Here is a 13,536-nt window from a genome sequence, read left to right on the forward strand (position 1 = left end):
AGTCAGAGCCGTCCAGAGTAGTGATGTTGGACAGGCGGGTAGGTGCAGGTAGCGATCGGTTGAAGAGCATGCATTTAGTTTTACTTGTATTTAAGAGCAATTGGAGGCCACGGAAGGAGAGTTGTATGGCATTGAAGCTTGCCTGGAGGGTTGTTAACACAGTGTCCAAAGAAGGGCCGGAAGTATACAGAATGGTGTCGTCTGCGTAGAGGTGGATCAGAGACTCACCAGCAGCAAGAGCGACCTCATTGATGTATACAGAGAAGAGAGTCGGTCCAAGAATTGAACCCTGTGGCACCCCCATAGAGACTGCCAGAGGTCCGGACAACAGACCCTCCGATTTGACACACTGAACTCTATCAGAGAAGTAGTTGGTGAACCAGGCAAGGCAATCATTTGAGAAACCAAGGCTGTTGAGTCTGCCGATGAGGATGTGGTGATTGACAGAGTCGAAAGCCTTGGCCAGATCAATGAATACGGCTGCACAGTAATGTTTCTTATCGATGGCGGTTAAGATATCGTTTAGGACCTTGAGCGTGGCTGAGGTGCACCCATGACCAGCTCTGAAACCAGATTGCATAGCAGAGAAGGTATGGTGAGATTCAAAATGGTCGGTAATCTGTTTGTTGACTTGGCTTTCGAAGACCTTAGAAAGGCATGGTAGGATAGATATAGGTCTGTAGCAGTTTGGGTCAAGAGTGTCCCCCCCTTTGAAGAGGGGGATGACCGCAGCTGCTTTCCAATCTTTGGGAATCTCAGACGACACGAAAGAGAGGTTGAACAGGCTAGTAATAGGGGTGGCAACAATTTCGGCAGATAATTTTAGAAAGAAAGGGTCCAGATTGTCTAGCCCGGCTGATTTGTAGGGGTCCAGATTTTGCAGCTCTTTCAGAACATCAGCTGAATGGATTTGGGAGAAGGAGAAATGGGGAAGGCTTGGGCGAGTTGCTGTTGGGGGTGCAGTGCTGTTGACAGGGGTAGGAGTAGCCAGGTGGAAAGCATGGCCAGCAGTAGAAAAATGCTTATTGAAATTTTCAATTATGGTGGATTTATCAGTGGTGACAGTGTTTCCTATCTTCAGTGCAGTGGGCAGCTGGGAGGAGGTGTTCTTATTCTCCATGGACTTTACAGTGTCCCAGAACTTTTTTGAGTTAGTGTTGCAAGAAGCAAATTTCTGCTTGAAAAAGCTAGCCTTGGCTTTTCTAACTGCCTGTGTATAATGGTTTCTAGCTTCCCTGAACAGCTGCATATCACGGGGGCTGTTCGATGCTAATGCAGAACGCCATAGGATGTTTTTGTTGAAGTTGAGTTGAAGTTGGAAGTTTAAATACACCTCAGCCAAATACATTAAACTCAGTTTTTCACAATTCCTGACATTTACTCCTCGTAAAAAGTCCATGTCTTAGGTCAGTTAGGATCACCACTTTATTTTAAGATTGTGAAATGTCAGAATAATGGTAGCGAGAATGATTTATTTCAGCTTTTATTTCTTTCATCACATTCCCAGTGGGTCAGAAGTTTACATACACTCAATTAGTATTTGGTAGCATTGCCTTTAAATTGTTTAACTTGGGTTAAACGTTTCAGGTAGTCTTCCACAAGCTTCCCACAATAAGGTGGGTGAAATAATCTGTTTGTAAACAATTGTTGGAAAAATGACTTGTGTCATGCACAAAGTAGATGTCCTAACCGATTTGCCAAAACTATAGTTTGTTAAGAAGAAATTTGTGGAGTGGTTGAAAAACGTGTTTTAATGACTCCAACCTAAGTGTATGTAAACTTCCGACTTCAACTGTCGGTATTCTTTTTATCTAGATGGAATAGGGTAGTGTGCAGTGTGATGGCGATTGCGTCGTCTGTGGACCTGTTGGGGCGGTATGCAAACTGAAGTGGGTCTAGGGTGGTTGGCCGGTGAGGTGGAGAAGACATGATCCATGACTAGTCTCTCAAAGCACTTCATGATAACAGAAGCCAGCCCCACCCATCTTTTTAAGGATTCACATGAGGTGATGTGCTAAAGAATACAAGTGATAGTAGCTTACAATAATGAAAAATTCCAGGTAAACAGAAAGTGTCCAGATAAAAATACTAGATGATGCTTACCCAGATACACTTGTCTAAATTGATGGGATATGAAAGAAATGCTATAACGCCCAGCCACATCCAGTGGTGGAAAAAGTACTAAATTGTCATACTTGAGTAAAAGTATAAACCATTTCAACTTCCTTATATTAAGCAAACCAGACGGCACAATTGTATTATTTTTTATTGATGGATAGCCAAGGGCACACTCCTGCATAATTTACAAACAAAGCATTTGTGTTTAGTGAGTCTGACAGATCAGAGGCAGTATGGATGACCAGGGATGTTCTCTTGATAAGTGTTTGAATTGAAAAAAGTAACAAGTACTTTTGGGTGTCAAGGAAAATGTATGGAGTAAAAAGTACATTATTTTCTTTACGAATGTAGTGAAGTAAAATTTTCCAAAAATACAAATAGTAATGTACAGATACCACAAAAAACAACTTAAGTAGTACTTTAAAGTATTTTTACATCACTGTCCAAATGCCTTCACACCAGTACATTAGCATACTTCATATACTGCTACACATGCACTTATCACATAGCATTCCATACATAAGTTAAGGCCATGCAACCTGAGTTGAAACCTGAGCGAGGTGCACATGCACAGTGCATAAACAGATGCATGCGCCATATATTTAAGCGGTGGACACTTGATACGGTCACATGATATTGTTGTGGTATGTCACAAAATCATGTTACGACCACATATATCAATATTCTGCTAAGTCTTGCTAAGCAGATGGTCTCGACAGAAGGTGTAAACGGTACAGCCAAATGATTACTTGCATAGTAGCAATATCAGAAATATTTTCAATATAAATAAAATATACAGTTTGACAAAGAACAATACCAATAACGATATCAGTGGCTGATGAGGTTTGATGTGCATATAACTATGCATACAATCAGGGGTAAAGTGGCTGAGCTGGATAGAAAGAAAATTGCAGCATCGTATGGCGTGTGTTTTGGAAGAGAGTCATGTGAATAGAGGCACTGCAGATAGTGCTGATGACTGGTCCGCCCAAACCATGCATGAACAATGTAATCTATAGTCGGAGAGTCTGTTTCTGTCCTGCCCTTGACTTTGGCGCAGGGCATGTGTTGTCCAAAGCCTCTTCGTTGCAAAACTCCCTGATCTTGTCAAAAATATAGTTTGTCTAGCTGTGTCCAGTCCAGGTGGTGATTTACAGGCAGACCATCTATGGGAGGAAGGATGTCAGCGTTGCGCAGCAGCTGAAACCTGCTCCAGAGCATCGAAGCTGTAAAACAGGCAATAGCAAAAAAATCTGAAGTTATTACAACCCTGCACAACATCAATTCACCTCCCAAGTTTAGATAAGAAGAATAACCTCATGCAGTGCAATGAATATGATTTTCACCTGAAGTGCTGGTACTGCTTGATTCGTGGCAGCAGCCTGAAGTACAGAGTCAGATGTTGTTGCCAGCCATAGCTTTCCACCAGCACCGTACTATCCTCCAGTCCAACCAGCTGTGGGATGTTGACGCCTATCACAGTGCTGTCCTTCACAACACCAGCAATCTCAGACAGTGTTCACTTTGGTCTTTCTGTAGCGCTGCTTGATGAGGCCGAAGCACCAGTCAGTCGGGGGCAAACTTGATGTGGCCTGTGATCAGGAAGTGAAGGTCCAGACTGTGGTGGAGCTTGTGCATGGTCCACCAGGCACAATACCAGAGCACAAAAGTGTTCTTATTTTGACCATTGCAGTTATCACAATTCAGGCCCACACATATGTCCCGAACTCCGTAGTTGGTGAAAAAAATGGTGCATGTAGTTGACTGCGCTGCTGCCTTTACTTGCTTGGGCCAGTTCTCTTTTTGATGGGAGACTATTAGACTATTCTCCTTGTATGACTGGTGGATTAGAGTCAGGCGTGTTCTACTGATTAATGCTGAAAGACAAATTCCAGATACAAATATTTTAGCATTGTTATACAATAGATGCAAAATGGCATTCTGAGATAAGATCACTACACACAGTTCAGACAGGTAACGTTAGTTACTGTAGCTAGCCAGCCATCTAACGTCAACTGGCTAGCTAACAGGAAGCTTTAACTGGCAATACATACCGATTGTCATAGCTATAACATAGCTAGCTATTGTTTAGACATGTCACATTAATGTTAGTGAGCTAAAAAATGAACTATAATCCCAATCCATAGAGTAACGTTACTAGCAATACAAACCGATTGCCATACCTAGCTAAAGTTAACCAAATAACATTAGGTTCACTCCTAGTTAGCAAGCCAGCCATCGAACTCCAGCTGGCTAGCTAACAGCAGGCTTTCTGACAAAATTAGAAACGTATAATATCTGGAACTGTAGCTAGATTCTTACCTGTATACATGGATGAAAGATTTATGGCAGACTGCAGCCCCTTTTATCGAATATCCTGTGTTGTTTCCGTTTAGTTTGAACAGCTTGTTTGGCCCGTTGTGTTCCACTGATTTCAAAACATGTTATGACATGAGAGAGTCAGCATTGCATGGCACAATCGTCGTCAAGAAAGTTGTCCATCACAACTTTTTCCCACTGACCTTTGAACATTCAGGGCAGCAATGTTATTGAGAGCAGTAGCAACCTACAGTGCCTTGCGAAAGTATTCGGCCCCCTTGAACTTTGCGACCTTTTGCCACATTTCAGGCTTCAAACATAAAGATATAAAACTGTATTTTTTTGTGAAGAATCAACAACAAGTGGGACACAATCATGAAGTGGAACGACATTTATTGGGCGTGCAAAATTATTCAGCCCCCTTAAGTTAATACTTTGTAGCGCCACCTTTTGCTGCGATTACAGCTGTAAGTCGCTTGGGGTATGTCTATCAGTTTTGCACATCGAGAGACTGACATTTTTTCCCATTCCTCCTTGCAAAACAGCTCGAGCTCAGTGAGGTTGGATGGAGAGCATTTGTGAACAGCAGTTTTCAGTTCTTTCCACAGATTCTCGATTGGATTCAGGTCTGGACTTTGACTTGGCCATTCTAACACCTGGATATGTTTATTTTTGAACCATTCCATTGTAGATTTTGCTTTATGTTTTGGATCATTGTCTTGTTGGAAAACAAATCTCCGTCCCAGTCTCAGGTCTTTTGCAGACTCCATCAGGTTCTTCCAGAATGGTCCTGTATTTGGCTCCATCCATCTTCCCATCAATTTTAACCATCTTCCCTGTCCCTGCTGAAGAAAAGCAGGCCCAAACCATGATGCTGCCACCACCATGTTTGACAGTGGGGATGGTGTGTTCAGCTGTGTTGCTTTTACGCCAAACATAACGTTTTGCATTGTTGCCAAAAAGTTCAATTTTGGTTTCATCTGACCAGAGCACCTTCTTCCACATGTTTGGTGTGTCTCCCAGGTGGCTTGTGGCAAACTTTAAACAACACTTTTTATGGATATCTTTAAGAAATGGCTTTCTTCTTGCCACTCTTCCATAAAGGCCAGATTTGTGCAATATACGACTGATTGTTGTCCTATGGACAGAGTCTCCCACCTCAGCTGTAGATCTCTGCAGTTCATCCAGAGTGATCATGGGCCTCTTGGCTGCATCTCTGATCAGTCTTCTCCTTGTATGAGCTTAAAGTTTAGAGGGACGGCCAGGTCTTGGTAGATTTGCAGTGGTCTGATACTCCTTCCATTTCAATATTATCGCTTGCACAGTGCTCCTTGGGATGTTTAAAGCTTGGGAAATCTTTTTGTATCCAAATCCAGCTTTAAACTTCTTCACAACAGTATCTCGGACCTGCCTGGTGTGTTCCTTGTTCTTCATGATGCTCTCTGCGCTTTTAACGGACCTCTGAGACTATCACAGTGCAGGTGCATTTATACGGAGACTTGATTACACACAGGTGGATTGTATTTATCATCATTAGTCATTTAGGTCAACATTGGATCATTCAGAGATCCTCACTGAACTTCTGGAGAGAGTTTACTGCACTGAAAGTAAAGGGGCTGAATAATTTTGCACGCCCAATTTTTCAGTTTTTGATTTGTTAAAAAAGTTTGAAATATCCAATAAATGTCGTTCCACTTCATGATTGCTACAGCTCGCTGATTGCTACAGCTCGGAACTAGAAGCACAAGCATTTCGCTACACTCGCATTAACATCTGCTAACCATGTGTATGTGACAAATAAAATTTGATTTGATTTGATTGTGTCCCACTTGTTGTTGATTCTTCACAAAAAATACAGTTTTATATCTTTATGTTTGAAGCCTGAAATGTGGCAAAAGGTCGCAAAGTTCAAGGGGGCCGAATACTTTCGCAAGGCACTGTATTTGCAGTTCTCCATTGCTAACATAATATATTTTGGGGAAAAAACTACCGTGGAAACGATTATTTACGGTTTACAGCGGGCTCATTTTATAGACACAAGATGCAACACCAACCAATCCAAACTCATCTCTAGGCATGTCCAGCCCACTCATTATCTCAGCCAAACATGGCTGGCGGGAAGGATGCTGCCTTTTTCTTTGGCTAAACCAACTAGGATCCTAATTTAACAATTTTATTCGGATTTACAGATGACATACACGTTTGATAGTAAGGCACATTAAACTTCACATGTTCGAGAAGGCATTTCTGCCCAGAAAAACGAATTTTGATGAAGAAAAAAAAAGTTCAAAAGGCTCTCCTGTGAAGTTGTGACTTGCGACATAAGCCTAGTTTCCTGAATCTGGTCACATATTTGGCCGCAACTGAACCATATTCACAAGCACTGCTTCAATGTGTGTTTCTGTCAGCTGTCACTGACAGCAGTGAGATAGACGTCAAGAGAGATGTAGATGGTTACTGTGTGTCAATTAACCCAGAACTTGTGAGCCAGCCGCATCAAAACCCACTAACAGAGTGTGCACCGTTTCCTCATGCGATTTGGCTCTGGGGTGCAGTGAGTAGTAGTGCCTCTACATTGCAGCCATATGCTCAGCCTGGTCTGACAGGAGACACGGGTCAGTGAGCAGCACTCCACTATTCACTATTATTACGATGCAGCATCACGGCTGGCTCTGCCCCTGTCCATAGTCCTGAAGAGAGAGCGAGAGAGAGAGAGAGAGAGAGAGAGAGAGAGAGAGAGAGAGAGAGAGAGGATTTCCTCGTATTACATGTCTTTATCCCCTCCATCCCCTTTAACCACATTTAACACTCTTTTCCACTTAGCGCTGCCGCACATATTCAATATGGCCCAGAGGACAAGTAATGCATACGTTGGGAATGGGGAGGCTGGGGCTATGAAATGCTAAATTCAACAGTTCAATCTGTGAGGGCTGCTGGTGGCTGGTGCTGTGGATCATGTGGCTGACTGAGGCTCCATCGCCTAATTCCTGTAACCACTGCTCTCAAAGCTGATCTGAATTAGTCCTGTCCTGCTCGTGGAGAGTGAAACCCCACTACAAGCCTGCTCTTTTAATGTAAGCCCTGGGATTAAACACAGCTCAGGGGCACAGATTGGGTGATGCAGTGGAGTGGGCCCTGATTGGCCCAACAGATGGGTTTTAGTAGGGAAAGAAGCTTTAATCAATCCAGTTTGGACATTGTTTACAGAGTCCAGCAGCAGCAGAGAGAGCAGATTTTATACAGGGAGGGGAAGAGAGGAGAAGAGAGGAGACAAGAGGCCTGGGGAGGTGTTGCATAAATGTGCATGGTCACTTTCTAATTGATTTATTTATCAGGGTCTCCGCTCCTGTATTGACCGAATACTGTAATTCAGAATCAACATGGTTAGCTGGGTTGGATTCATTTTGCTATGTGATTTGTGTCCCCTCAACGACACAGATCTGGACAAACCATAACCAGCAGCATTTGCTTACGGACATTTCCATGTAAAAAAAGAAAACATGAGCACTAATGTGAAGTTCATAGGAGCACATGAAATATATTACCCGATTCAGGAAACTAGGCGTACGTTGCAAGTCACAACTTCACAGGAGAGCCGCTTAAACGTAAAAAAAAATATATATTATTCAAATGCAGTTTTGGGCCGAAATTCCTTCCTTCTGAACTTTCTTTGTTAAATTGTTAAATTAAAAGCCTAGTTGGTTTAGCCAAAGAAAAAGCCAGGAACCTTCCCGTTAGCCATGATTTGCTGAGATAATGAGTGGGCTGGACATGCCGAGAGATAAGTTTGATTGGTTTGATTGAAGTTTGATCTGCGGTGTTGCATCTTGTGTCAATAAAATGAGCTGATCGATTTGTGTAGATAATCCTTTCTACTGCAGTTTTTTTTCTGAAGATATAATGTTAGCCATGGAGAACTGCAAATAAGTTGCTACAGCTCTCAATAACATTGCTGCCCTGAATTAATCAGGCACTATCAACAAAAGTCAGTGGGAAAAATTGTGATGGACCACTTTCTGGAGGACAATTGTGCCATGCTGACTCGCTCTGACTCTGAAAATGAGTCAGACAATGGGGAAATACCTGTTTTAGGTAAAAACATTTTCATTGAAGAAGACATTGTAGAGTCTTCTGATGACAGTGATGGGGAAGAAACGGCGATCAACAGTGTTGCTGTCACGTAAGTAGTTTTGAAATAGGTGGAACACAACGGGCCAAACAAGCTGGGCAAACTAAACGGAAACGACACAGGACGTCTTATTTATTGAAAGGGGTTGCAGTCTGCGGTGAAGCTTTCATCCATGTATATGGGTAAGAATCTAGCTACATTTCCAGATATTATACGTTTCTAATTTTGTCAGAAAGTTGTTCTTGTTGCAAGTTAGGCTGTCAGCTAGCCAGCTGGAGTTCAATGGCTGGCTTGCTAGCTAACGTTAACATTGAACCTAACTTATTTGGTTAACTTTAGCTATGACAATCGGTTTGTATTGATAGTAACGTTAATCTATGGATTGTGATTATAGTTCATTTTTTAGCTAGCTAACATTAATGTGACATGTCTAAACAAAATACCCCAAGTTAAAGCTTGCTGTTAGCTAGCTAATGTTAGCTGAAGGTAGATGGCTGGCTTGCTAGCTAACATTAATTTCCGTGTATGAATTGTGTGTAACTTCAGTGATGTTTTCTCAGAATGCCATTTCACATTGCTAGTTATAGCCTAATGCTCAAATATTTGTATCTGGAATTTGTCTTTCAGCATAAGGAGAACACACCTGACTCTCCTTCACCAGTCATACAAGGAGAATGGTCTAACACCTCCCATCAAAAAGAGAGCTGGCCCAAGCAAGCAAAGGCAGCAGTGCAGTCATCAACTACATGCACCAGTTCTTCACCAACTACGGAGTTGGAGGAAACACGTGTGGACCTGAATTGTGATAACTGCAGGGGCCAAAACAAGAACAAGTTTGTGCTCTGTTATTGTGCCTGGTGGACCAAGCACAAGCACCACCAAAGTCTGGACCTTCACTTCCTGATCCCAGGCCACACCAAGTTTGCCCCAGACTGGTGCTTCGGCCTCATCAAGTAGCACTTAAGAAAGACCAGAGTGAACACTTTGTCTGAGATTGCTGGTGTTGTGAAGGACAGCACTGTGACAGGGGTCAACATCCCACAGCTGGTTGAACTGGAGGATGGTACGGTGCTGGTGGAAAGCTATGTCCTAGCATCAAAACCAGACTCCGTACTGCTACAGTACAAGCACTTCAGGTGAAAATGATTTTCATTGCATTGCATGAGGTTATTCTTCTTATCTAAACTTGGGAGGTGAATTGATGTTGTGCAGGTTTGTAATGTCTTCTCAGTTTGTTTTTTTATTTCCTGTTTTACAGCTTTCGATGCTCTGGAGCCTGGTGTTGTTGTCGCCAAAGAGCGTTCGGACTGTCGGGACCAGGTTTCAGCTGCTACGTAACGCTGACATCCTTCCTCCCATAGATGGTCTGCCTGTACAAGCACCACTTGGACTGGACACAGCTAGACAAACGTGTTTTTGAGAAGATTAAGGAGTTTTGCGACGAAGAGGCTATGGACATCACATGCCCTGAGCCAAAGTCAAGGGCAGGACAGAAACATGCTCTCGAATATGGATTCCGGACGGACCGTTCATCAGCACTTTCTGCATGCCTCTATTCAAATGACTCTCTCTTAACACACATACGTTGCTGCTACATTCTTTTTGTCCTGCTGCTCTACGGATTTTCTGTAGAGACCCATCACTTAGCAAGACTTATTGATGTGGTCGTAACATGATTTTGTGAAATAACACAACAATAGCATGTGACCATATCAAGTGTCCACCACGCAAATAGATGGCGCATTCACATAAATACACTACCGTTCAAAAGTTTGGGGTCACTTTAGAAAAAGTCCTTGTTTTCCATGAAAACATACGTGAAATGAGTTGCAAAATGAGAATAGGAAATATAGTCAAGACGTTGACAAGGTTATAAATAATGAAATAATCATTGTGTCCTTTCAAAGAATCCTCCATTTGCAGCAATTACAGCCTTGCAGACCTTTGGCATTCTTGTTGTCAATTTGTTGAGGTAATCTAAAGAGATTTTGCCCCATGCTTCCTGATGCACTTCCCACAAATTGGATTGGCTTGATGGGCACTTCTTACGTACCATACGGTCAAGCTGCTCCCACAACAGCTCAATAGGGTTGAGATCCGGTGACTGTGCTGGCCACTCCATTATAGACAGAATAACAGCTGACTGCTTCTTCCCTAAATAGTTTTTGCATAGTTTGGAGCTGTGCTTTGGGTCATTGTCCTGTTGTAGGAGGAAATTGGCTCCAATTAAGCACCGTCCACAGGGTATGGTGTGGTGTTGCAAAATTGAGTCATAGCCTTTTTTTCAAGATCCCTTTTACCCTGTACAAATCTCCCACTTTACAACCACCAAAGCACCCCCAGACCATAACATTGCCTCCACCATGCTTGACAGATGGCGTCAAGCACTCCAGCATCTTTTCATTTTTTCTGCATCTCACGAATGCTCTTCTTTGTGATCCGAACACCTAAAACTTAGATTCGTCTGTCTATAACACTTTTTCCAATCTTACTCTGTGTTCTGCCAAGATGGCCAGCATCCCGGAGTCGCCTCTTCACTGTTGACGTTGAGACTGGTGATTTGCGGGTACTATTTAATGAAGCTGCCAGTTGAGGACTTGTGAGGAGTCTGTCTCTCAAACTAATGTACTTGTCCTCTTGCTCAGTTGTGCACCGGGGCCACCCGCTCCTCTTTCTATTCTGGTCAGAGCCAGTTTGTACTGTTCTGTGAAGGGAGCAGTACACAGCGTTGTACGAGATATTCAGTTTCTTGGCAATTTCTCACATGGAACAGCTTTCATTTCTCAGAACAAGAATAGACTGACGAGTTTCAGAAGAAAGTCTTTGTTTCTGGCCATTTTGAGCCTATAATCGAAACCACAAATGCTGATGTTCCAGATACTCAACTAGTCTAAAGAAGTCCAGTTGTATTGCTTCTTTAATCAGAACAACAGTTATCAGCTGTGCTAACATAATTGTAAAAGGGTTTTCTAATGATCAATTTGCCTTTTAAAATGATAAACTTGGATTAGCTAACACAACATGCCATTGGAACACAGGAGTGATGGTTGCTGATGATGGGCCTCTGTACGCCTATGTAGTTATTCCATAGAAAATCAGCCGTTTCAAGCTGCAATTGCCATTTACAAAATCAACAATGTCTACACTGTATTTCTGATCAATTTGTTGTTATTTTAGTGGACAAAAAAAAGGTTTTCTTTCAAAAACAAGGACATTTCTAAGTGACCCCAACAGTTGTGTTAATGGCACATGCATCTGTTTATGTACTGTACATGTGCACCTCATTCAGTTTTCAACTCAACTTGCATGGCCTTAATGTATGTATGGAATACTATGTGATAAGTGCATGTGTAACAGCATATAAAGTATGCTAATGTATGGTGTGAAGGTATTTGAGCAGTGGTCAAAAGTGCTTAAGTAAAAAATACTTTAAAGTACTACTTAAATATTTTTTGGGCGGTTTCTACATTGCTTTACTATTTCTATTTATGGCAACTTTTACTTCACTACATTCTGACTTTTTACTCCATATGTTTTCCCTGACACCCAAAATTACTTTTTACAGGGATATTGTCCAATTCACACACTTATCAAGAGAAGATCCCTACTGTATCTGATCTGGCAGACTCACTAAACAAAAATGCTTTGTTTGTAAATTATGTCTGAGTGTTGGAGTGTGCCGCTGGCTATCAGTCAATAAAAAAAATAAAGAGAAATTTTTTGTCATTTTAAATGATTAATACTTTTACTGAAGTATGACAGTTTTAGTACTTTTTCCACCACTCGATGTGGCTGGGGGTTATAGCATTTCTTTTTGTGTCTGGGTAAGCGTCATCTAATATTTATAAAATATTTTTTATCTGGACGCTTTCTGTTTACCTGGAATGTTTCCTTATTGTAGGCTACTACCACTTTTAGACTTAATCTTTACTACACTACTCACATGACACCTTGGGGCGGCAAGTAGCCTAGTGGTTAGAGCGTTGGACTAGATACCGAAAGGTTGCAAGATCTAATCACCGAACTGACAAGGTAAAAATCTATCGTTTGCCCCTGAACAAGTCAGTTAACCCACTGTTCCTAGGCTGTCATTGAAAATAAGATTTTGTTCTGAACTGACTTGCCTAGAAAAAAAAAATCATACTTTTTTAAAATGACCTCACATGAATCCTTAAAGAGATGGGTGGGGATGGCTTAAGAGGGTGTGAACAATGCTGAATGGGTGTAGAGAAAGGAGAGTTCTCCAGTAGGTATCAAAACATTCAAAGGCCCTTTTCTCAAAAGTGAGTTTACAAGTGTATCAACTTTCAAAGCAGAATTACTTTAACATTGTTCCTCAAAACGCTATGTATGATATACCATTTTGTAGCTCTGAGTCTCTACTTTTATCCAATGTAAAAAAAAACTTTTCAAAGTTGCTACATAAGACCGAATCCAGGTGGCGAGTCACATATGGTGTCAAATGACAACCACGGGTCTAAATATTTTTTTAATTAATAGATATATAAATGCTTCGACCATTTTTTTATCATAAACATTTGGTAAAACAAAGGCATTCATTTCTGGTCAAACAGATGGAAAAGGGGTCTTAAACAAAATCGAACAGAAAGTCGCAACATAATTGAATATAATATGTGTACAACATCTTAAGACCTACATCACTATACTGAGAACTTTGCTATTTCTATAATGATGTATTTAGATGTTTTTTTTTAGCCTTTGTTCATTTCTTCAGGGCCCCCATTCTACACAACTAGAATAAGGATGTGATTTACTGTTTGGGGTTTCTCAAAAACAAGTGAAATCACACAAAAAAACATGCCTGGCTGGACCCTTCTATAAAATAAAATAAACATTTACATAACATTTATAGATTTGGTTATAAAAAATAAAACTTCTCCTTTAAATCACAATAATGTTGGTAAAAACTAATATCAACATTTACAGTGCCTTCGGAAAGTATTGGGACC

The 13,536-nt window shown here is 41.5% G+C and overlaps 1 protein-coding gene and 1 long non-coding RNA gene across 4 annotated transcripts in view; one reads left to right on the plus strand and one right to left on the minus strand.

Moving 5' to 3' along the window:
• LOC149982525 (uncharacterized) overlaps nt 1–12,282 on the plus strand; it is a 419,448-nt gene extending 407,166 nt beyond the window's left edge. For both annotated transcript variants that reach the window (XR_016497219.1, XR_016497218.1), the window contains exons 3-4: nt 9,194–9,702; nt 9,825–12,282. This is a non-coding gene — a long non-coding RNA (uncharacterized LOC149982525). The remainder of the gene's footprint in view (nt 1–9,193; nt 9,703–9,824) is intronic.
• LOC110527764 (chemokine-like protein TAFA-2) overlaps nt 1–13,536 on the minus strand; it is a 182,642-nt gene that overhangs the window by 115,642 nt on the left and 53,464 nt on the right. The gene's annotated exons all lie outside the window — the stretch shown is intronic.

This window comes from Oncorhynchus mykiss, chromosome 7 (genome assembly GCF_057628025.1).
Source record: "Oncorhynchus mykiss isolate SJ-2025 chromosome 7, ASM5762802v1, whole genome shotgun sequence".
Taxonomy (NCBI): Eukaryota; Metazoa; Chordata; class Actinopteri; order Salmoniformes; family Salmonidae; genus Oncorhynchus; species Oncorhynchus mykiss.